We start from the raw sequence: 22,551 nt of genomic DNA, 5'->3' as shown, positions 1-22,551 counted from the left end.
GTCATGTGTGGCCTATTTCTTGGTTGTGTTTGCAGAGGGAAAATGCTACTGAAATTGTATTATGACTACATAGCACAGTGGAACCCTCATTATCTGCACCTTGTTTATTTTAGACCATGTCTTGCACAAGTGTGTGTGTTTGCATGCGCGCCACAACCCTTGCAGGTACCCCTCACAACACTTCCATTGTTTCTGTTTATCTTTCTATTTGGGAGAAAAATGAAATTCTACATGGATGTCTTTGCATATGGTGCACAGGTTAAGCAGGTGACACTTGTATTGCTGGGTAAAGTTTTTACAAGAAGGAAAGCAGATATATTTACATATATATATTTATAGCAGCTGATATAACGAAATAAGTTTTTTGTTTACTTTCTTCTAAAAAAATATTCTCTAGAGTTCTTTGAAGGGGGAAGAAGAAATGAACACCTTTTAGGAAATCTGCAAATAGGTTTCTTTTCGTGACCAGTTCTTGGAAAGTGTAGGGCTTTTGTTGTGATTGAGCGTGGTTCTTAAAGAAATTGAAATCCGCGTATAGAAATTAGTGATGGCAGAGAAAGTGGAAGTGTTCTGGAAGGGTGAACTCTGCCATATGAAGATCATATGCTGTCTTTTCACCTGTCTTTAACAATGTACCCTAATCCTTTTCCATCTTGAATAAGTATCTCTTTGCACATAATTGTTTTATGAATCAGTTAACCAGTACGTCTCATCTTTTTGCATCATTAGATTAAACCAGTGATTCCCAACTGGTGGATTGGGCTGCAGACACTAGTGAGGTGTCCTCATGGTAGAAAGAATGGAGTTGTAGACAAAGTAAAACTAGAAACACAGAGGTAAAGGAAGGGTAACTTTTGTGTATGAGACTGAGACCAAAGGGTGGGCTTACTTTGTTTATGAACTTACGCTTCATAAATAGTCAAGCCATGTTAATAGTACATACCCCCATTTTCTGTTGTTGAGAGAGACAAAGATATATGCTCTGCAAATGTCTCCTATTATTATAAAAAAAGAAATATAAAACATTTTAAAACAGAGTACAACCTAACATTGACCTATTTTATTCATCCAACTGTGTAGAGAGTAGTAAGCTTCCATATTACTCACAAGGCTGCCTTCACACCAAAGTATTTGGAAAGGAAGGAAAATCCATTTTTTAATCTCTGCTGTTTTTTCTTGTGGACCTGCACAACATCTTCTCTCCACCTCTTGTTGCTAATGGATGTGCCACCTTAGTTTTTACCTCAATAGATTGTTTCAGTGCCAGCAACCTAATACCATATTTTGTACCTCTTAGCAGAACTTAGGGCAAACAGATGGACATTGCCTTCAGTGCAACTTCAGAGCTCTTAATGGGATGCACATTCTTTAGAGATGTTCCATGTATTTGCAGGAAGACAAGCTGGTGCGCATATTTAGGATCAGGATGCATGTATGTGCTCTGCCAACATCAAGTGGTGACTCTTACGTGTGAAGAGGCCACCACAGAGGAAGCTTCTCCTCACATCACCTCAAACACAATTCTCTTTGGTTCGCACATTTAGCTGCCAGCCACCAGATGCACAGTAATCAAATGATACACACATATATGCATGTTGGACTGTGCCCTAGTTTTGAAATAAATGCCTTCTTTCAAAATAAACTCCCTTTATTCAAGGAAGCTTGATGTATTCTGGAACAAAGAACATCCTTTAAATTAAACGTATCCAGAACTGCTATACTTAGTGTGCCTCAACTCTATATTTTGGAAGTGTTTTTCTCCTAGAGAGCAGTTCTTCTTTTTATTCTTCCTTCCACCCCAAACTGGTTATTATTCACCAGAGGAAAGAGAAACATGTGACTCACTTTCTGGGTGGCACATGAGAACACAAATGATTTGCATGCCAGCTATAATACCGCAGTATTGCTCTTGCAAACAAGACATAAATCACAGTAGAAACCTAATATGGACTGCAAGGCACTAATATGTAGCTTTCCCTGTATGCAGTAAATGTACGTTTCCCAACCGGACAGTTTCGTTTTAATTTCCAGTGTCTATCACCTACCCCCAAATATGCTTATAATAAAGAATGACTTTCTTTTGAAGTGATGAAAGCAGACAAGCTGTTCATGAATTAGGAATCTGACTTGATCTGAAAGGTGATTACCTTTGGGCAAACTTGTATTTTTCTTGGAAGGCACTTTCCTCTGCAACTGAAGTGTGGAGATGCTTGAGTATACTGCATGTCGGCAACTCTCAGAGTGCTGCTCTTCAGAGCCCAGCATGTGGCTCTTCTTAAGGGTTTGAGGTGTTCCAAAGGGGGGTGGGGTGGGGAAGTAACCTTAAAACCAACAGAGAAATACATTTAAGCATATTTATGCAGTTAAGTGACAAGTCTACATTTGTATTAGTAGCCTGTTACATGGGGGGATGGGACTCCTTGTTTTTGCCTGCATGTATGGCATAGTCTTCGGAACATTTCTTAGCTGGAAGGTATTAGCTAGAAGATACCTGCATGCTCAGTACCTAATACTTTACTTAGGTTGCAGTCCTCAAAACACACCTACTAGTGAGCAAACAGCCCTGCCAAATCAGACAAAAGGCATGTCGAGTCCAACACTTTTCACACAGTGACAATTCCTATGGGAAACCCACAAGACAGTGTTGGTTATTTGTATTGGTTTCAGATCTCATTGGGGTATCTTTTTTATCTACTGATAGTCATCTCAGTTCTTTAACACTGCTCCTTAAATTGCATCATCCATGCACAAAAGGACAATGCCAGCTGGTTTGCAGGAACCCCTAAGGCTTGCAAACTTAAAACAACTCAGTGGGAAGAAGCCCAAAGACAACTGTTGGCCAACTGTTGGGGTGTGTGTGTGTAAAACCTGGAACAGGAGATGGAATGGATTGGCCGGAACACTGAATAGAAGCCCTCTACAGATTTTGGTGGAGTCACCACTTGTTTGCTTTCTGTAGCACTTTGGTGACTGCAAAGTTCTTTTACCAAGCAACAACTAGGTGGAATACGTTAGGCAACAAAGCCAACATTTATACTGTGTCCAGAGCCACCATCTATTCTGTCTTTGGAATAGAATTTTGGCATGTTGAGGAGATATAGCTACAGGAATTTAGGTAAGGTTTCCCTCCAAAAAATAGTCCTGGGAATTGTAGGTTGGTGAAGAATGTTAAAGATCCTTTCGAACTGCAGTTTCCTAACATTGATGTGGGGCTTTTCCATAGGAAATTTTCAGGTTTGTATGTTTTGTTAGGAACAATGTATGGTTTAAGAAAAGTCTGGCAGCTTCCACTTGCTAAATTAGATTATTCTCCAGAACACCAGAAGATTTCCTATACATTTATGTACGGTGGGTTAAAAAATCCAATTCAGAAGTTTTCCAGAAATCTCACATCACTGCTTCCAAGGTTTCCTGGGAAGAAAGTGTGACTAGTAAACCACTTGAAGATAGTACAGTGGTACCTTAGTTCTCGAACGGCTTGGCTCCTGAACAAATCGGCTCCCGAATGCCGCAAACCCGAAATGAGTATTCCAGTTTGTGCAGGTTTTTCGGAAGCTGAATGTCTGACGCAACGTCTGCGGCTTCCGATTGAGTGCAAGGAAGCTCCTGCAGCCCATCAGAAGCCGCGCCTTGGTTTTCAAATGGTTCTGGGAGTTGAATGGACTCCTGGAGTCGAACAGACTCCCGGAATTGATTAAGTTCGACAACCAAGGTACCACTATAGTGTAGATACACAGCAGATAGAAGTTTTGGACACCTGCAGCCTGGATCCACAACTGGCCCTGCATCTTTTGTTTCCTGATGATTGTGCCATTTCTTTCGAGGTGACCTTTCAGCACCTCCAAAACTCATTGGAAAGCTGTTGAAATGCTTCGTTCTGCAGACAGTGCTGCAACTCTATATAAAAAATATTGTTATTGTTCCTGTTACTATGTTGTGCATTTTTTGGTGTTTTTATATTGTAAACCGCCCTGTGATCCTTGGATGAAGGGCAGTATAGAAATTAACTGATTGAAAGAATAGAGTAGAGTAGAGTAGAGTAGAGTAGAGTAGAGTGGAATACAATACTGTACACCTATCTTTGTAACCTCTCTAGGTGGGTCATTCTGCATGATTTGGCTTTCCCCCCAGTGTGTTTCACATGTCTTGGACCACAACTCCCATGATCCCTGATCATTTGCCATGGTGGCTGCAGCTGATACTAGTTGTATTACAGTGGTACCTTGGGCTAAGAACTTAATTCGTTCTGGAGGTATGTTCTTAACCTGAAACTGTTCTTAACCTGAGGTACTATTTCTGGGTCAGTCGAGTCTGAAACCTGAAGTGTCTGTAACCTGAGGTACCACTGTATTTATATATTATTCATAACCTTTGCAGTTCAGTCCAGAGAGCCAGTGTGGTGTAGTGGTTAAGAGCGGTAGTCTCGTAATCTGGGGAACCGGGTTCGCGTCTCCGCTCCTCCACATGCAGCTGCTGGGTGACCTTGGGCCAGTCGCACTTCTGTGAAGTCTCTCAGCCCCACTCACCTCACAGAGTGTTTGTTGTGGGGGAGGAAGGGAAAGGAGAATGTTAGCCGCTTTGAGACTCCTGAAGGGGAGTGAAAGGCGGGATATCAAATCCAAACTCTTCTTCTTCTTCTTCCCAGGACAGCAGCACACAAACAGTTTATTGATACAGTGGTACCTCGGGTTACATATGCTTCAGGTTACAGACTCTGCTAACCCAGAAATAGTACCTCGGGTTAAGAACTCTGCTTCAGGATGAGAGCAGAAATCGTGCTCTGGTGGCACAGTGGCAGCAGGAGGCCCCATTAGCTAAAGCGGTACTTCAGGTTAAGAACAGTTTCAGGTTAAGTACGGACCTCCGGAACGAATTAAGTACTGAACCAGAGGTACCACTGTATTAACCAATATCACACAAAAGGCATGGAACCAATAGATACCATAAGCTGCAGTCTGGGAGCGGGGTAGGGAAGCCCAGTTCTTAAATTGGACATCTCCAAAGGAAAAAAAACAGTCATGTGTTTTAACTTAGATAATGTTGGGGACAGGTACATCTCCACTGGGAGGGAGTCCCACATCCGGTGGGGAGGTCCAGCAATAGTAGAAAAGGGACCTGCTCTGCCAGACAGTAAACGACAACTGTCAGTGGAACTACAAGCAGATCCTCTCCTGCAGGTCAGCAGGTAATGGAGAGGTGCTCCATTCAAACATTTGCCCCCCCCCCCCAGCTGTGTGGGGCTTTATATAGAACTGGGCGCAGTAGCAGACTCTCTACCAGTGCGGAGCTTTAAAGGCTGGTGGCACACAACCCATTTTTCCAGCTCCAGCGAGTAAACTGTCTATTCCGGCTGCCACATTTTGTGGTCCAAAAAACATCTGGAGGGCACCATTTTGGGGAAGGCCGGCTCATTCTGATCAAAGGGAATTAGGCTTTTAACAAAGACATGCATTTTTATAAGCAACGGCCGTGCTCGGATGTGCTTATGGGTGGGGGCGGGGAGAGAGAAGCTCTCTGATGGAAAAGTGCCTTTTAGAGTCATATGCTGATCCTGCTGACTTTTATGTCTGGCCTGTTTTTACATGCTTTTATTCCGCTGTTACTAAGCTGTAGTTCTCTTTTTGTTCCAGTTGACTGGCTGCCTAATGTGCTCTCCAACTTTCTGTTGTGCTTTCTAGTCACTGACGCACGCAGTTCCAGTCTCCTAAATGTCAGTGGTCACAGAGTACCAGAAACCCTTCAGAAACGGCAGCCGTAACATCAGTTTCCCCCTCTTCTTTTTCCCCACCTTAGATTGTAGCTAGATAATTGCACACAATTGTCTGTGGGACTGCTGAGTTTAAAGACCTGAATATATATTTTAATACACTCTTCATTAGAACCCTGTATCTGAAGTTGGGCAGTCCTGCAATGCATTTGAAAGTGTTTTAACAATTCAAGAAAATACCTTTTGCAAACTTATCTTCCTCTTATCATTATTTATTAATCGCCTTCCGCATACATATCTCAAGGTGAGCTACTAAATGTAATAGGAACAACGAAAGCAGTACAAAAATAACAGAATGATACTATTATTGTTTATTATTATCAGCTTTTCTTTCAGAGGTGAATTGTATAAGGTTTTAAAGATAACTGTCAGGTATGATTAGGACTGTAATGGGTCTAACACTGGCATACAGCAGAGGAGACTTAGGCCTGAGGTCTTGTTTCAAAAGGCATGAATGTTGTTGTTTTTTCTTGAATTCATCTCAGTGGTTGGAAAACACATTGCTTATACTGGGTTCATTCTGGTGTATTTGACCAGACAATGAACCTTTCTTATTGAAGAAGAAAGTGTTTTGTTTGCAATGGGAACAACGGTGTGCATGCTGTTTCAAAACAGCTGATTCCAGCTTAATGCAAGTGACTCTTGAAAGCAAATACTTGTTTTCAGGTAGATTATTTAAGAAGAGGAAAAGTGGACAGAGGTTAAAGAGCATCTAGCCACCTGGGCATGAAATGTCTGCTAATTATTTGTAGGCATTTACCAATCAAAAACTGAACCTGAGCGACAAATTCCTCCTTTTGTTTTCTGCAAGCTGGGACCTGAACTGTTCTACATATCCTCCTTTTCTCAGACAAATGGGGAAAGAAAGTTTATGCTTCACTTCATATCTCCATGCAGCAAATGCTGGTTCTGGCGGTCTGTGGCCAAACAGGAATAAATACCGTATCCATTAGAAGGGAGTTGAGCTTACTGGCAACACAGCACACATATTTCTGAGGGCAGTTCTGGGACAGTGTTTTTCATTCCGTGTATAACAATATGACAGATGGAGGTGCGCGATGTTGTAAATCTTCCCCACAACAGGAATAGCATATAGGAGTACTTGGCAAATGCAGAATGATGTTGTTGATGGATTAGGGATTTGTCCTTTGATTTCATTAACAATTTGATTTTTAGAACTCTGTTCCTGAAAGTGTACACAGTTTGACAACTTTTCCAAGTTGAATTAATTTTTGACTGTGATCCTAACCTCGCTTGGGAGTCATTGCCATCCAACTAGACTTACTTCTGAATGGACATGTATAAGATTTCACTGTTAGTCAGAATCCAACCTATGGTTCAAGACAACTTCATTTTCACTGAATCTGAAGAGTTCAGGGGTTGTTTTTTAAATGCCAAAAGTTTCAGAGACTAGATCTATAAGGAAGCATGCAGAAAGTAGTGTGCATATCTCATATCTCTGGATCAAGGCTAGGTGATTTGAATTATTTGAAATACTTGTTTCAGCTCATATCTACTCTAGTCCATTGGCAAATGCTTCAGTATTAGTTAAAAACATTTAAGCATACAGTACTAGCTGAATAGACTACCAAAGTCGTGACTCTTAAGATTGATTCAGGTTTCTGCAGTTGTATACATTAAGCTAGCTGTAAAAGACTGCCTGTGTATACAATATATATTTTAAAACCGTTTCAGATCTGTTTTAACTATTATAACTCTCCCAACAGGCTAAGGATAAAAAACATTTTCAGCAGTCTCCAGAAACTAGCTTTTCTCTTAGGAATCCCATATGGACAATAGTTTACATTTGTAATGTAGGTGTACCTGTGAGACAAATAATAATATTTAACTGATGTCCACGAATGGAGCAATACATAGACTAGAGCTTTAGACTAGAGCAATGATAGAATTTTTCCTACTCTCCACTAAGGGGACAATCCTATGGTGAGATTCTCTGGGACGAGGGATGAGTGGCTCAGGATGAGGAGAATTATACTAATTTTCACCCCCAGAGGCACACTCCATTGTCTCTCGAGACAGATGGATGCCAACATCATGCATGTTTCATATTATACATGCATTCCCTTTAGGGTTTCCTAAAATAACTAGCATATAAACAGGTGCATACAACAGTGTATAAAACCTGTATAAAAATACTAACACACATGTATACTAATAAAATTATGCTGCAGAAAGTATGGGACTTGGCTCTTAGGTATCTATAAAGTTTGTATTTTTTGCATACAGTTTTGCAAAGATTTTCACACACCCACACCCCACCTCAGACATAAGCAGGTGCTCAGTGGAAGAGGCAGTCTGATGCAGTCAAAGCCTGATCAGGTTGGAAGTGCCAACCTTTATATATTAATGCATTTGAAACAGATTTCTCCTCCATCCCTATCCGCCTCTCAGTGCTGTCCAGTGAGGACTTGGGGCCTTCCTCTTCCATTGCTTCTGGCTTAGCAGTGGCAGCCGAGTCCTGCCTCCCACCCAACGCCTCAGTGGCCATGTCGGCAGCTTTGAAGGGGAAAAGAGTTTTCAGGCTGCCGCTCTGACAACTCTAAAAAACAAATGTTTAGAAATCTGCCTGCTCAGAATTGTTAATAATCAAACAGTGAAGGCCAAAACAATTTCAGCCAAGCTATTCACACGAGAAATTTATTTACTGTCAGTTTCTGATCAAAGCTTACTCCCTCCCTGCCACATTCCCCCTTTGTGGGTGTAATTTGGGAGGTGAAATTACTCTCAGAGGAGATGCACATGCCATAAAGACCCTTCCTAAACTAGTTGTTCCCTTGAAAACAATTGTACCCCCATTAGATCTTAAGGGGTGGGGAGAGTTTTTCAACTCTGATTCAGAACATTTTCTAAGGCTAGTCACATTACAGGGCAATAACATACAGTGTAAGTCATAGATAAATGGTCATAGAGAAATAACGCATTCGACTAACACATAGCTGACATGGGGAACAGTTTTTAAGTTTTTCAGCTGCCTTCCTTATGCAGTAATATGTACCAAATGACTTTCTGTTGACAATCTTTCTCATAATTGTCTTTATGTTGATGGCAGAAACATTGCAATTGGAAACCGAAATTTTGGGGATTTTACTGAGCGTGACATAGCCAAGTTGTCGGTTTGTGTGTGGTGCCTTTAATATGTTGAAAACCTTTACGTCAAAGTCAGGAAAGAGAAGCACTTTCTGAGTTTTCCCCACCCCTCAAAACGCAATCGCTATTATTCAAACATTTTTTCTTTTTCTTTTTTAACAAATTACAAACTACAGGAACTCTGGATTTTACATCAAATGTATCTCAACGAGTGTGGTACAATATTTAAATCTTTGTTCTTGTTATCTGCTTTGAGCCCTATGGATGGGTGATGACTCAGAAGAAGTTTATATAGAGTAACTAACAGTTAACCAGTCTAACAGGATACCCAGTGTGACAATTACTAAATTTTAAATAAAAAGGTTTGCAGTGTGTAGTTATAGTCTATGATGCAAGGAAAACTAGTTACACCTGAGGGCAGAATTACGTATTACAAAGCAAACACGTTCTTACGCCTTGTAATGTTAAATTTCCCTAGGAACTGGCTTCCACACAGGGCTGGTTTTTTAAAATTGTTTAAAATTGTTTCCCCCTAACCAGGCTTTGAGACCAGAAAGAGCTTGGTGTGAGGAAATTGGCAATGTAGAATAATAATAATAATAATAATAATAATAATAATAATAATAATAATTGTTGTTGTTGTTGTTGTTTTAATTTATATCCCGCCCATCTGGCTGGTTCTCCCCAGCCACTCTGGGCAGCTTACAGCTTATATAAAAACAAAACAAAACATCAAACATTAAAAAACAAAATAGCCTATACAATCAACAAACCAATAGATCAATAGAAAACAACAACAACCAGTCTAACTAAACATTTAACCAACACCAACTGGACAAAAACAAAATAGAGGAACTAAAATTAGAACCATTTAAAACATTTTAGCCAATTGCCCCAACCTAAGAGTTATTCCCTCCTGCCAACCTAGCAGTTCGAAAACACGTCAGTGCAAGTAGATAAATAGGTATGGGAAGGGTGGGAAGGGAAACGGCATTTCCGTGTGCTGCTCTGGTTCACCAGAAGTGGCTTAGTCATGCTGGCCACATGACCCGGAAGCTGTACGCCAGCTCCCTCGACCAATAAATCGAGATGAGCGCCGCAACCCCAGAGTCGGCCGCAACTGGACCTAATGGTCAGGGGTCCCTTTACCTTTACCTTAAGAGTTATTCCAGCAATGTCCCAATGGCCTCTCAGGAGCCTCTTTTAGCCTCGCCCCTAGGAGATGTGGAAATGGGCTTTGCAGCAGGGAGCAGGTCTTTCTTCCAGCATTCATGGCAGCAGTAATGTAATTGGAAGCTTGCTGATCTCCCCTGCAGATCCTTCTAACTGATTTCCCCCTTGAGATTCCCTCCTCTCCTTCATTTTTTTGTTAAGTAAAATACATGCCTTTGGGAAACGTGTTTGATAGTTTAACATGCAGTTCTTACCTTAGGGCAGTGGTTTTCAACCTTTTTGAGTCCACGCTGGTGCCCTTGACCGTGTGGGAGCCATTTACACTGGGGTTCCATTACAGGACACATTTAAGCAGGGATTCCCTTGTTCTGTACCGGCCCGACTTTGCTTTGCGCCCCATTCTGGCCCACAACCACCCCTTTTCAGGTGCAGTTTTTGGCATGTGTGTAAGTGCGAGCAGCAGGAGGAAGAGCAGGACTCAGGTCAGGCCAGAGAAAAGAGACAGACAGATAAAGAGAGAAAGATTTGCAGATATGCAGGTAAGATAGTTGACGTGAAGAGAGAGAAAGGAGAGCCCTCCTTCTGACCAGTCACGTCTGACCCAATCACAGATGGAAAGCCCTCTGCCTTAGGGAATATAAGAAACCAGTGGATCATTAAGTGCTTAAGGTTGCAACCCTATATCTACTGGGTATAGGAGCTAGAGGAGGAGGAAGATAGATGGTGAAGAAAGAGCTGTGTGTGGTTGGGGGAGCCTTTCCCCATCCTCTGGACCGCCTGGGAAACTCCACAAACCTGCTGTACCTGAAACTGGATGTGGAGAGAGCAGCTGAATGAGACACACCTGTTGGCAGCCCGAGGAAGCACCATCCAACTTGGGTCTGCCTGTAAAAAGCAAGTCCAGAGTTAGAGACTTAAGAACCCAGAGGCTGAGATACAGGGTATTTCAGGAAGGGAAATGAATCGATACTAATGGCTATATTTTAGTAACTTTGTATTAGCGTAACATTTGTAAATGTAACTGTGTGTTTTTGTAATATTTTAAGTTAAGTCTGTTGTTGCTTCAGTCACTTGTCAGCCACTTAGAAATGTGGAAATTAAATAATCAAAGTAGTCCAGATGTTTTGGGCTACAACTCAGATCGATCCTGACTAGCCCATGCCAAAGGGAGTTGTCGTCCAAAGCAACTGGATGGCATCAGGCTGACCAAGGATGAGCTATGGGACAGTGGTGGCCGGAGGAGTGGACTGTCCTTTAGCTACAGGGCTGACCAAACGCAGAATGTAGCATGTAAATGCCACTACTAAACTTTTAACTTCTTTAAATTAATCCATACCCTAGTGACACAGTGAAAAAGTGGAAGGGAACATCGCCAGCTGTTGTGTTCTGCATTTTTTCTTTTAATTGTCAACTTTGGATGCAGCTGTGTTGTGAGTGGGTAAAAAATTCTGCTCATGGAATGAAACAAAGATGGAAAGCAGCGACTCTGATTACTTCCTACTTTTTATGTTTTGCCGGTTTGCAATCTGGCGGCTTAAACAGTCTGATGGGTAAAAAAACAAAAAAGGCAGCCTGAGAATTAGACTGAATGAAACCAAGGCAACAACGTTTCTGAGCTTCTGGAATGAAAAGCAAAACCCGGTACTGCCAACGTTTCGACGCCTGACCACTTTTACAAGTGAGGAAAGCTGCTCATGGTATTTGAATGGATCGCTGTTTTGCTTAAATGGGAATCTGTCGCTGACCTTAACATTGGAAATGGAATAATATGCAAAGGAAGAAGGACCTCAAGCTACTTAACCATCAGTAACACTATATTATAATATTTAGTCATTTCTTTGAAAAATTTGTCGCCTGCCCTTCATCTATATAATGCATAAAATAAAACAAAAATCGTATAATGCACAGTAATAAAAACCCTAAACCCTTCATCAAACAATTGTAACAGCTGCCATAGAACACTATGGGAGCAAAAGAAGCTGGAGAAAAGCAAGACAGTATAAATTAAGCCAGCCATAAAGTGCACCAGATCCAAACCCCATTCAGCAGTGGGGCTGCTATTGCTGCTGCTGTTGTACCTAAGCCTGGCATTAAAAATACTGTAGTATCCTACCAGGTTTCCAGGTGGTGTGACTGAGCTGAAAAAGCTTACGATGCAGCCCAAGTTCTCCCTCTGTAGTCCTACCCAACCACACCCCCAGAATGCCCCCCTTTGAGGACTTACACTGGCCTTGACTCAGCCAGCATAAGGCTGAGCTTAGCTGAGCAAATTGCACCGGCATATATTTGGGTGAGCTGGGGTTAGGGACTTAACCCTGGCTTAGCTGGGAGTCAGCTGGCTGAACTGGAGGTCCCCTGTATCCTTAGATGTTCATCCCATCTTGCCATAGGGTTGCCTCCTTACGAACTGCCTGGGCAAGCAAATGATAATGTTGGCACCAGCTGGGCTTTCAAGGGGAGGGCATTTCACAAACACGGTGCCACTGCAGAGAAGACTTTAAAACATGACTACATAATGCAATTCACTCAATGAGAATTAAGGCTAGTGATACTGAAAAGCAATCAAGAGAGAATATACAAGTAATAGTATTTTGAACGGATTGGCCTGTGGTACGTAGTTGCATTGTAAACGTTGCATTGTTTGCTGTCTCTTGAATGGATAGCTTGGATTCCCTAAAGCTCAGGGAGGGGGGGAGACACACACCTCCTCCAGAAAATTATTGGTAATTATTTGCTTGTGGGATTTTAATAGAATAACTCAGATTGCTGCTTTCTTTGGGCTGGATATAGACTTCACTGCCGGCTACGAAAAGACTCCTACTATCTGCTGAAGGTTTTCAATCCAGCTGAGTTTTGTTGATTCCTTTCCCCCTTGCAGCCTCTAGCACCATCCCCATACAGTTCGGGATAGCCTCCTAATCCTCTGGAACAGTGTGGCTGGTGAAGCCAGGGCTGCAGAGAGGGCAGGGGTGATTGGGTAAAGTGTCCCTTCCACTGGTAGAAGCATCCCCAGAGGAGCAAAGTCTGTATCCTACCCATTTTATGTTCCAGACTTAACTGTGCTTGTTGTCTTCCCCCTTGTCCTTAATAATCAGCAGATGACCCTTTACCCATACTTCATGATCATGAGATAGATCCATATGACTTTCCTCCACTGCTCTGTGGTGCAAACAAGGCAGGAACATGTCAAAACAGATGCTATTTATCTCTATGTATCTACGGGTTTTCCAAGTGTCATCCCACCCACTCACAGTAATACTTTTGGGTCACAGTTCCCGCTTCCAGCAGAAAAACATTATTCTTTAAAAAAAAAAAAAAATTGTGATAAACTTACATTTCTGTGTCCAAGAAGAAAAGTGCAGAGATTTTCTTCTAGGAATTGTTTTTGTGATCTGATAGAAAAAGAAAGGACAAGAATGATAAAACAAACAAGCAAAAACAAACTGACCCTCAAATTGTAAGCCTGCCACAAATTATGTGCATGAGCAACCACATACTCATGAGGTGTCAGATGAAGGATTCTTGATATATACTGTCTAAAAAAAAGTACAGTGGTACCTCTGGTTACAGATGCTTCAGGTTACAGATGCTTCAGGTTACAGACTCCGCTAACCCAGAACAGAACAGAAATCATGAAGCAGCGGTGCAGCGGCAGTGGGAAGCCCCATTAGCTAAAGTGGTGCTTCAGGTTAGGAACAGTTTCGGGTTAAGAACGGACCTCCATTCTTAACCTGAAGCACCAATTTAGCTAATGGAGCCTCCCGCTGCTGCCGCGCGATTTCTGTTCTCACCCTGAAGCAAAGTTCTTAACCCGAGGTACTATTTCTGGGTTAGCGGAGTCTGTAACCTGAAGCGTCTGTAACCCGAGGTACCACTGTATTTCTGATTTTATGGTGTCCAGCCTAAAGAAAGATATATCAGCCAGATGTTGGTGAATACTAATACAGTGGAACCTTGGGGTGCGAATGTGATCTGTGCAGGAGGCATGTTCACAACCTGCAAAGTTCGCAAACTGCAGTGCCGCGTCTGCACACACGTAGTTTGCGATTCGGCCTTTCTGCGCATGTGCAAAGCACGATTTAGCGCTTCTGCGCATGCACAAGCGCCGAAACCCAGAAGTAATCCGTTTCGGTACTTCCGGGTTCGGCACAGAGCGCAACCCGAAATCGCATAACCTGAAGTGTCTGTAACCCGAGGTACCACTGTAGTTAGGGTGCTCTCAACTTTAAGCCCAGTTGCCATGGTCAATGTAAAGGTGCCTTGGTTTGATTACTCTTTTCTGCTATTGCCCTGTATTGATTCTGGTGCTTTGGGGCTATAGTTAAAGTGCTGGAATTGAATTCCATTTGCTAACTTTTCATGGATGGCTTTGCCTTTGGTTGTTGTTGGTGTTTTTTTAACTCTGTAAGGTCATTGATTTGTTTGAATGTGGTACAGACTTCTCTTGCACTAACCCAATCAAAAGTGTCCTCCACATTAAACCTTTTTGTGATGGTAAAGCTTCTCCTGAGGTTCATGTGTTTGATGTAGAGTTTATTTCAAACCAAAGCAGGTATAGATAATTCAAAGTAGTACCATCGCATGGGAAGACTGTACCATGTCAGGGACTGAATATATAAAGGAATCCTATGTTACAGTGAATTCCGTGTTAGCTAGACCCTGCTAATTCTTATTCCCACTCACCCCTTCTTCCTCCTATTCAGTCAATGTCTCTACAGTTTTACAGTGATGGGGGATTTTATAAGACCATTAGATGGAACTGTGCTTTTATGTAAAGGATGAATAAAAGTATAATTGAGGAAAGAATTGCATGGATTTATAAGCTTATAAACAGTTAAACTGCATTTTCATGCTGGTGGTATGTATTTTAAATACTGCATAACTGTGCCTCAATTCTCCTCTAGAGGTTTTGAGATTCATAAGAATAGTTCTTTCAAAAGCCCGTTCAGTATTTAAGGCTGTGCTTAATGAATGCATGTAAGGCCCCAAAAGCAAGTATAAGGAAAGCTAAAAATTGTGGTTACAGAAATTTTCCTTAATCTGTTTTTTTGAACTCTTGTCTTTCTGCTTGAAAGATTTTTTTCCATGAACATGTCGTAGTATTTCTGTTTGTCCCATAAAATGCTCGAGCTTTGGACAGTTTTAGAATCTGGGAATGACTTCACGCATTCCCTCACTGTTTCTACTTGCTATAAAGGCAACTGCTAGAGTGAAAGGAAGGGCCTTCTTAGGGATGGCACCCATGCTTTGATGTGCTTTTTCACAGACTCACAGAATCATAGAGCTGGAACAGACCACAAGGGTCATCTAGTGCAACCCTCTGCAAAGCAGGAATCTTTTTACCCATGACCATTTATCATTTTTATTCTGCTGTTTTTGTGGGTTTCCTAGCTTTTAGGTTATAGAACTTGGGTGGTTCTGTGTTATGTTGCTTCTTGACTTGATTATTGATAATAGAAATGTATTGCAAAGTTCAGAACTTACCATATGATAAATTACAAGCAAGCACTTGGTGATTTGCATTTCATATTTAGAGGATGGATCAAAGAAATCATCCTTTAGTATTCATGAAGGATGAACTGTGAGACCTGGGAATAGAAAAGCAACAGAACAATTTGTTTTATCCTTCTACTGAGCAGAGCAATAAACTGTAAACATGAATAGATTGAATTGTTGAACTATCTTGAAGTTTTTCGGGGTATGTGCAAATACCAGCTCAAGCAGGCTGTCATTTGTTTAAAGTTGGGGGATATTTTTTGTTTTACCTCTAAAAGAGGCTGTTTTCTTATTTTAGACACACCCTTCATGTTCTTTCCACTGTGCATAGAGGCCCAATGACATGTTGTTCACAATATTCTGATGCCTATTTTTATCCTGCAGCTCTGTTCGTAAACAAAGGCACCACGTGTAATCCCCACCTATCCAGCAGAATTATTTCCATTTTGCCTGGTTTAATTTTGGTCAGAATTGGCATATAAAAGTGTACTATTTCCATAAAATCATTTGCAGCAGGATGCCTGCAATGTTTGACATGCCAGGAAATTAAATTGTGAAGGGAAACCTAGACACATTTTAAACAATCAAGACTTAAGGTTTGAAACATCTGCAAGTAAGCTGTTACATGCCTCATGGGTTTTCATTATATTGTTGGGTGTTTTTTCTCTCTTTGCAAACAGTACTGTCCCCACCCACTGCTTTCAGATGAGAAAAGCAGGATGCGCCGATCTTCTCAAGTCATAGACTTCAAGGTGGCAGAAAGCAAAGGTGCAGGCCACTTTTGCTTGTACCTGAATCTTGGCACATCAGCTGTTGAGTTTAGCCCTGGAAAAGGGAAGACTCCTAATCTCAAGTGTAATGGAGTTGTTGAAATACTAAGACTTTGTAGTGCAAAAAATAATTTGGATCCACTCTAATGCATACAAGATTAGTCATAATAACTCAGGACCAATTCAGACCCTTGATTACAAGTGCAAAGAACACTTATGCTTCTTAATCCTTTTTGAAAATGCTACATCAAAGCACTGGGACAAAAAAAGCAACAACAACATTCCACACTGTGAATTTATATTGAGTGTTTCACTGTCATCATTTCCGCCCCAAAAGAATCCTGGGAGTTGTAGTTTACTTTTTTTTAAAATATAATTTTTATTCATTTTCTCATCAAACAATAATTTCACTTTACATCGCCAATTCCACAGTGTGGAATTCCACAGTTTTCTCAGAGGCTGTGCTTTCTCACCTATCTCCACTTTATTCAGTGATTTGCTTATTATCACTTTCTGCATATCAATTTTTAATTACACAGTTTTATCTGATGGGATTGTATTTATATTGTGCTGTGTTTTCATCATAGGGTTTAATGCTTTGATCCGAACTTCTTCTGCTTCTCCTCCTCTTGTTGTTTCTGCTTTTTCCTTTATGTCCCATTATATCCTTAGTCAGGCAAATGACCTCTTGAGTAACCTGCCAAGTAAGAACAGGAAAGAACATTATTTTTTGTTCCTGCTGCTTCTGTTGCATAGCTGTGGAACTCCTTTCCCTTAGAGATTAATTTGATCATTTCCTAGAAGTCATGTTAAGACTTCTGTTTCACCTACAGCTGTTGTTCAATATGCATGCCATGGTCTTAGTTTAGAGAGTTTTGATACCTTGAGAAAATAGCATACACAGTGTAAAAAACTCTATTTGGACCACATCTAATTATTTCTCAGGAGTACCTATATTTCTGTCCATTTCACTGGCTCTACACAGAGTGCCCATTGTGGTCACCAACACGGTGCCCTCCAGATGTTGGAGACTACAAGTCCCATCTGTCCCAGCCAGAATGGCCCAGCGTTCAAAATATGCCAGGCACATTTTGCACCTAACTACCGGCCACTTGTGACCAAGTGAAGATGCCCAATTGCCAGGATGGCACCTGACGCCTCCAACATCTGGAGGTGCATGCCTGGATCTTGACTGTTTTCACACACTAGCAACACATCCTGTAGTTATATTTTGTTATACAGTGGTGCCTCGCAAGACGAAAATAATTCTTTCCGCGAGTCTTTCCGTCTTGCGATGTTTTTCGTCTTGCGAAGCATGGTCCGTCGCAACTGCGCCTCTTCAAGCGGCTTTTAAAAAAAAGCGCAAGACGTTTTCATCTTGCGAAGCAAGCCCATAGGGAAATTCGTCTAGCGAAGCAACGCAAAACCGAAAAACCCTTTCGTCTAGCGAGTTTTTTGTCTTGCGAGGCATTCGTCTTGCGGGGCACCACTGTATTTTGTCTGCACAATCAGAATGAAACTTAGGAACTAAAAAGTTGTATTGAAAAATACAACTTTCGAGCCATCTGGCTCCAAAATGGCAACCAGGCATTCCATTTTGGCAACTGTAACCCTGGTTTAAGGAACCATTTGGTGCCTAGCTGATATACCTGAGTTTCTAACACTGGAACGGCCAATGAGAAGGAATGATGAGAGGTTTAATCCAGTAACATCTGGAGAACCCCTCTGTTATCAATAATGAAATATTTATCAGAGGGGATACCAAAACACAAATCACTCTGCATAAGAAAGCAAGGTGGCTGGTTGACCTGTATTGACCATGTTACAATCATTAATATTAGGTATAAAACAGTAAGACAACATATATTTGTAAAATTGGGACTCAAAAGAAGTTCTGATCCATTCCATATATGAGTTTAAGTCCATAGATCTTTCTATTTTAAAGCTGCATGTGTAAATCAATGTTTCTGAAACAAGATGTATGGGGATTCTTGGTTTTAGATTGCTTTTAAGATGTTGCTTGCCACTGCAGGTTTTTATCATTAGTTTCATCATCAGTGCTGTGTATTTCTTTTTTAAATCTGCTGCCTGTCAGAGGTATGCTGTAGTTAATTTAAAAGTGTTTTAATCGGTTAATTCACCTGTTTATTGAATTGAGCTTCATAGCCCTGATTAACCTATGTTACTTTTTAAACAATTTCATGTTGGCTCTAGCCAGTAACAGACCTAGTTCTAAATCTTGCATTCCTCATTTCAAAATGTCACCACCAAACCAAGTCTTTGGTGATTTTTGATCCAACAGGCACCAGTATACTGTGTGAATGCATCTTTTAATATGTTGGGGTCTCATGCCTTGGGCCAGCACATTTCAAATTGTTGTTCCAGCCTGACTACAGGTTGCATCTGACAACATGTTTGGGAATTGAAACCGGATACAGTGGTACCTCGGGTTAAGAACTTAATTCGTTGAGGTCCGTTCTTAACCTGAGACAGTTCTTAACCTGAGGTACCACATTAGCTAATCGGGCCTCCCGCTGCCACCGTGCGATTTCTGTTCTCATCCTGAAGCAAAGTTCTTAACCCAAGGTACTATTTCTGGGTTAGCGGAGTCTGTAACCTGAAGTGTCTGTAACCCGAGGTACCACTGTACTCTGGTTCTAAACTAGCCTGCTACTAGGATGAGAATCAGATAACTTAACTGAAATTGTGGGATCATCAAGTGTTCAAATACTCCCATTATCTTCAGAGGCAATAGATTATATTCAGAGCATTGACCTTCTAGACACTAACATGGGTTTTTAGCAAAGACCATCCATAGAACTACCAACCAGACAAGTCTCTCCCAGCTATGCCTGAGCATGCCAAGAACTGAACTCTGGACATTCTGCATCTGAAGCAGTCACTCTGCCTCTGAGCTCCAGTTCTTTCCCACAGGAGGTTCTCCTCTGGGTCTTTCCACCACTTAGACTGGGGCAGATGATGATTGGGAGGAGAGGTCCAGTTATTGTATCACTTCACATCTCAAATGTCCTCCCCAGAGAAGCTCACCTGTCACCAACTCTGATGTCTATTTTGGTTTTTTTGGTGCTGATGTCTTTATTTGGTGTTTTTAGTTGTCCAGCCCTTCCCAGCATTTTTTACAACTCGTTTTCATATTGCTTTTATGATTCTGCTGGATTGTACTGATTTTCGTGGCTGTTGCTCCTGTGCTTTTAATGCTTTCTATGGCATTCTTATCATATCGCTTACTGTTTTTAAAGTACGTGGTACTCTGCAACCCTATAGGCACTCATCTATAAAAATAGATTAGAGAGATGAAGCCAGGAGTAGGTAAAATGCGTAGCTGATCTTCAGTTGGTCTTCCAGTGCTTCACCTTTTCGCTTCCACTTCTGACAGAACTCCCATTTGTTTAGGGGCATGTGTTTGGTTGGTTTGTATCCAGCACCCTGTTTTACATTTTAGTAGGTTTGTCACAAATATAGAAGAAATGTATGCAATCTCCTGGTCCATAAGGTAAGGGGCTATATAATAAAGTCCGAGGATAAGGGATTCAGAAGACCAAAGCTGCAACTGTGCATAGCCAAGGGAGAAGTATGTGCTCAAATAAAAGTGTTCTGGAAGTGTCCCCCCTCCCTGCAGCCAGTGACCCAGCAAAATGGGCAAGGTGCTTTTTCATTTAAAACAGTTTTGAATGTGAATGCAAAACAAACTACATGAAGGACTGGTTGTACAGATTATGGCAGGCCATAAGCTATGCATTTTAGTTTTTCCTGTAAGAAGTTGTTTCTTGGTAGCTTAGTTCATAGCCCACTAAATCAATGTGAACCTTTCTCTACTCTCCAAGGGATTCTGGATTAGGCCTGGAATGACTTTCAAACAGTGAATTAATTTGATCTTAATGAGAAGCCAAGTGAAATATCCTCTCCAGTCAGTTTCAACAGGGTTTAAAAACAAACAAGCTGCAAAATTTATTGTTCCATTTTTGCATTTTGCTGGGGTGGAACTCAGGTTAAATTCAGTTCAGTAAGCTTGGACTACAACATTAATTTGAGTTGTCTTTCCCAATCATGTATATGTTTATTGTGCTAACGTTAGGGGCCAAATAAGAATCCAGTCCTCCAGGAATTTGTTTATTTTATTGAATTTGCAACAGCGGATCATATTATGGCTTGGGCTGTTAATGGATGTACTGTAGTTAAAATGCAATGATAATTACCGCCAACTGTGCATGCCATATTATTTCGCCCAGTCTTGCCATAGATAGGAAGATAAGCAGCCAATTAGAATCAAAATGAATAAAGCACAATAGAATTTATATGGACTGTGCTGTACATCAAGAACAGGGACATGAGAGGGAAAGCTTAAAAAAAAAAAAAGGAAAGCCTAGAGGCAATTGGCTGAGTGCTGTGGGCAGGAATGAAGTTGACAGGCAAGGGCTGGAGTTTAGGAAGCTATGGGATTGTGGGCAAGGGAGCAGAGCCATTGACTTAAACTAGTCACGACTAACTTGTCAATTGGTTTCAGTGGGCCTACTCTGAGTGTGACTTGGTTGGGATACACACCACATATTAGTCCAGGATCAGGATCCACTATCAGTTCAGAACATGGTAATAACATGCTGCCTGACCCAAATAAGGTGACGCATGCAGGCAGACGAATGCAATATGCAAGTACATCACTTGCTGTACAGTGTCAAAATATCACCCCTGTGAGCTTTCAGGCACCAAGTGAAGGCAATTAAATATCAAAGGGCTTTTTTTAGAGGTGTGTGTGTGTGGGGGAGGAATTCCAGTTGAATTTTTCACTGGATATTTTGCTGGTCTTTGCTTAATTGAGTCTGAGTGTTGCATTTTCTTGTATTCCATTATTGCTTTAATATTTCTTTCATGAATTTATTTTTGTGTGGGTTTTTTTTTGGTACATTCCGTTTATTGAATTTTCAACATGGGCAGAAATCGGAAGGGCATTTCAGATATGCTTTGAAATGAAAGGAAAGGAAAATGCAGTTTCTGCATTGTTCAGTGTGCATTCAAATGCACATCCCCATCACTTACCTAGGACACTTAATTTACATGTCCATTAAGATCCTGTTTATCTGTAGCTACTTCTAGATCAGGGGGTCCTGGCGATTTGTCAGCAAGGACATTTCCTCTCACTTCTGAATTCCTGGTTGAGGTTACAGGATACAGCAGGGTTTCCTTCTGGAACATGAAAGCGAACTCAAACTACAGTGGTACGTTGGTTTACGAACTTAATCCGTTCTGGAAGTCCATTCTTAAACCGAAACCTGAGGCGCGCTTTCCCTAATGAGGCCTCCGGCTGCTGGTGCCTTTCCACCGTTCAGCTTCCATTCTTAAACCGAGGTAAAGTTTGCAAACCGGGACACTTACTTCCAATTTTGCAGAGTTCGTAAACCAAATAGTTCATAAACAGGGCTGTTCTTAAACCGAGGTACCACTGTACATTAACATTTCAGTAAGTTTAGTCTCTGCCCTGGCCATGTAGGGCCCAGTGTAGAAGTGATGCCATGTTTAGCAAAGTCCCTAGAGAAATCAAAATGCTCAGATGTGTCAAAGCAATTTAGATATACAGTGGTACCTCGGGTTAAGTACTTAATTCGTTCTGGAGGTCAGTTCTTAACCTGAAACTGTTCTTAACCTGAAGCACCACTTTAGCTAATGGGGCCTCCTGCTGCCGCCGTGCCACCGCAGCACGATTTCTGTTCTCAACCTGAAGCAAAGTTCTTAACCCGAGGTACTATTTCTGGGTTAGCAGAGTCTGTAACCTGAAGCATATTTAATCCGAGGTACCACTGTATATGGCACTGGTAGTTACTACAAGGCAGACTAGAAACAGTCAAGGGATCTCAGTGGTGCATTTTGAGGCAGTGAAATTATAATAATTATGTAGTAAAACGTTGTGCTTATTCCCGTAGTGGTGGCCTCCTAAGGGTAACCTGTGAGTGCAGTTAATGTCAAGCTCCATAGCTGGATGACTGAAATGTGTTTTTAAAAACGCACATAGGCCTCATTTTGGAACTGTATAGGAACGGCTTCTGCTAATGCAGCCCTTAACCTGGACCTTAAAGTTTGCACATGTGCCAATAAAGACAACTATTTTCCAGCCTGGGATGTTGACTAAAAGCCATTACTTTCCCACTCTTGGTACTTTTTAATTTCCTTTTGAATGTTAATGGATGAATTAAGAAAAATATTAACTAGCTGTAGCTAAACAAG

General features: G+C 41.4%; 1 protein-coding gene across 3 annotated transcripts in view; it reads left to right on the top strand.

The window, feature by feature from the left end:
* BCL2 (BCL2 apoptosis regulator) overlaps positions 1-22,551 on the top strand; it is a 140,914-nt gene that overhangs the window by 3,036 nt on the left and 115,327 nt on the right. The window lies entirely within an intron of this gene.

Source organism: Podarcis bocagei (assembly GCF_964188305.1).
Source record: "Podarcis bocagei genome assembly, chromosome: 8".
NCBI classification, from domain to species: Eukaryota; Metazoa; Chordata; class Lepidosauria; order Squamata; family Lacertidae; genus Podarcis; species Podarcis bocagei.
Note: the sequence above shows the minus strand (reverse complement) of the source record. Positions and strands in the feature narration are given on the sequence as shown.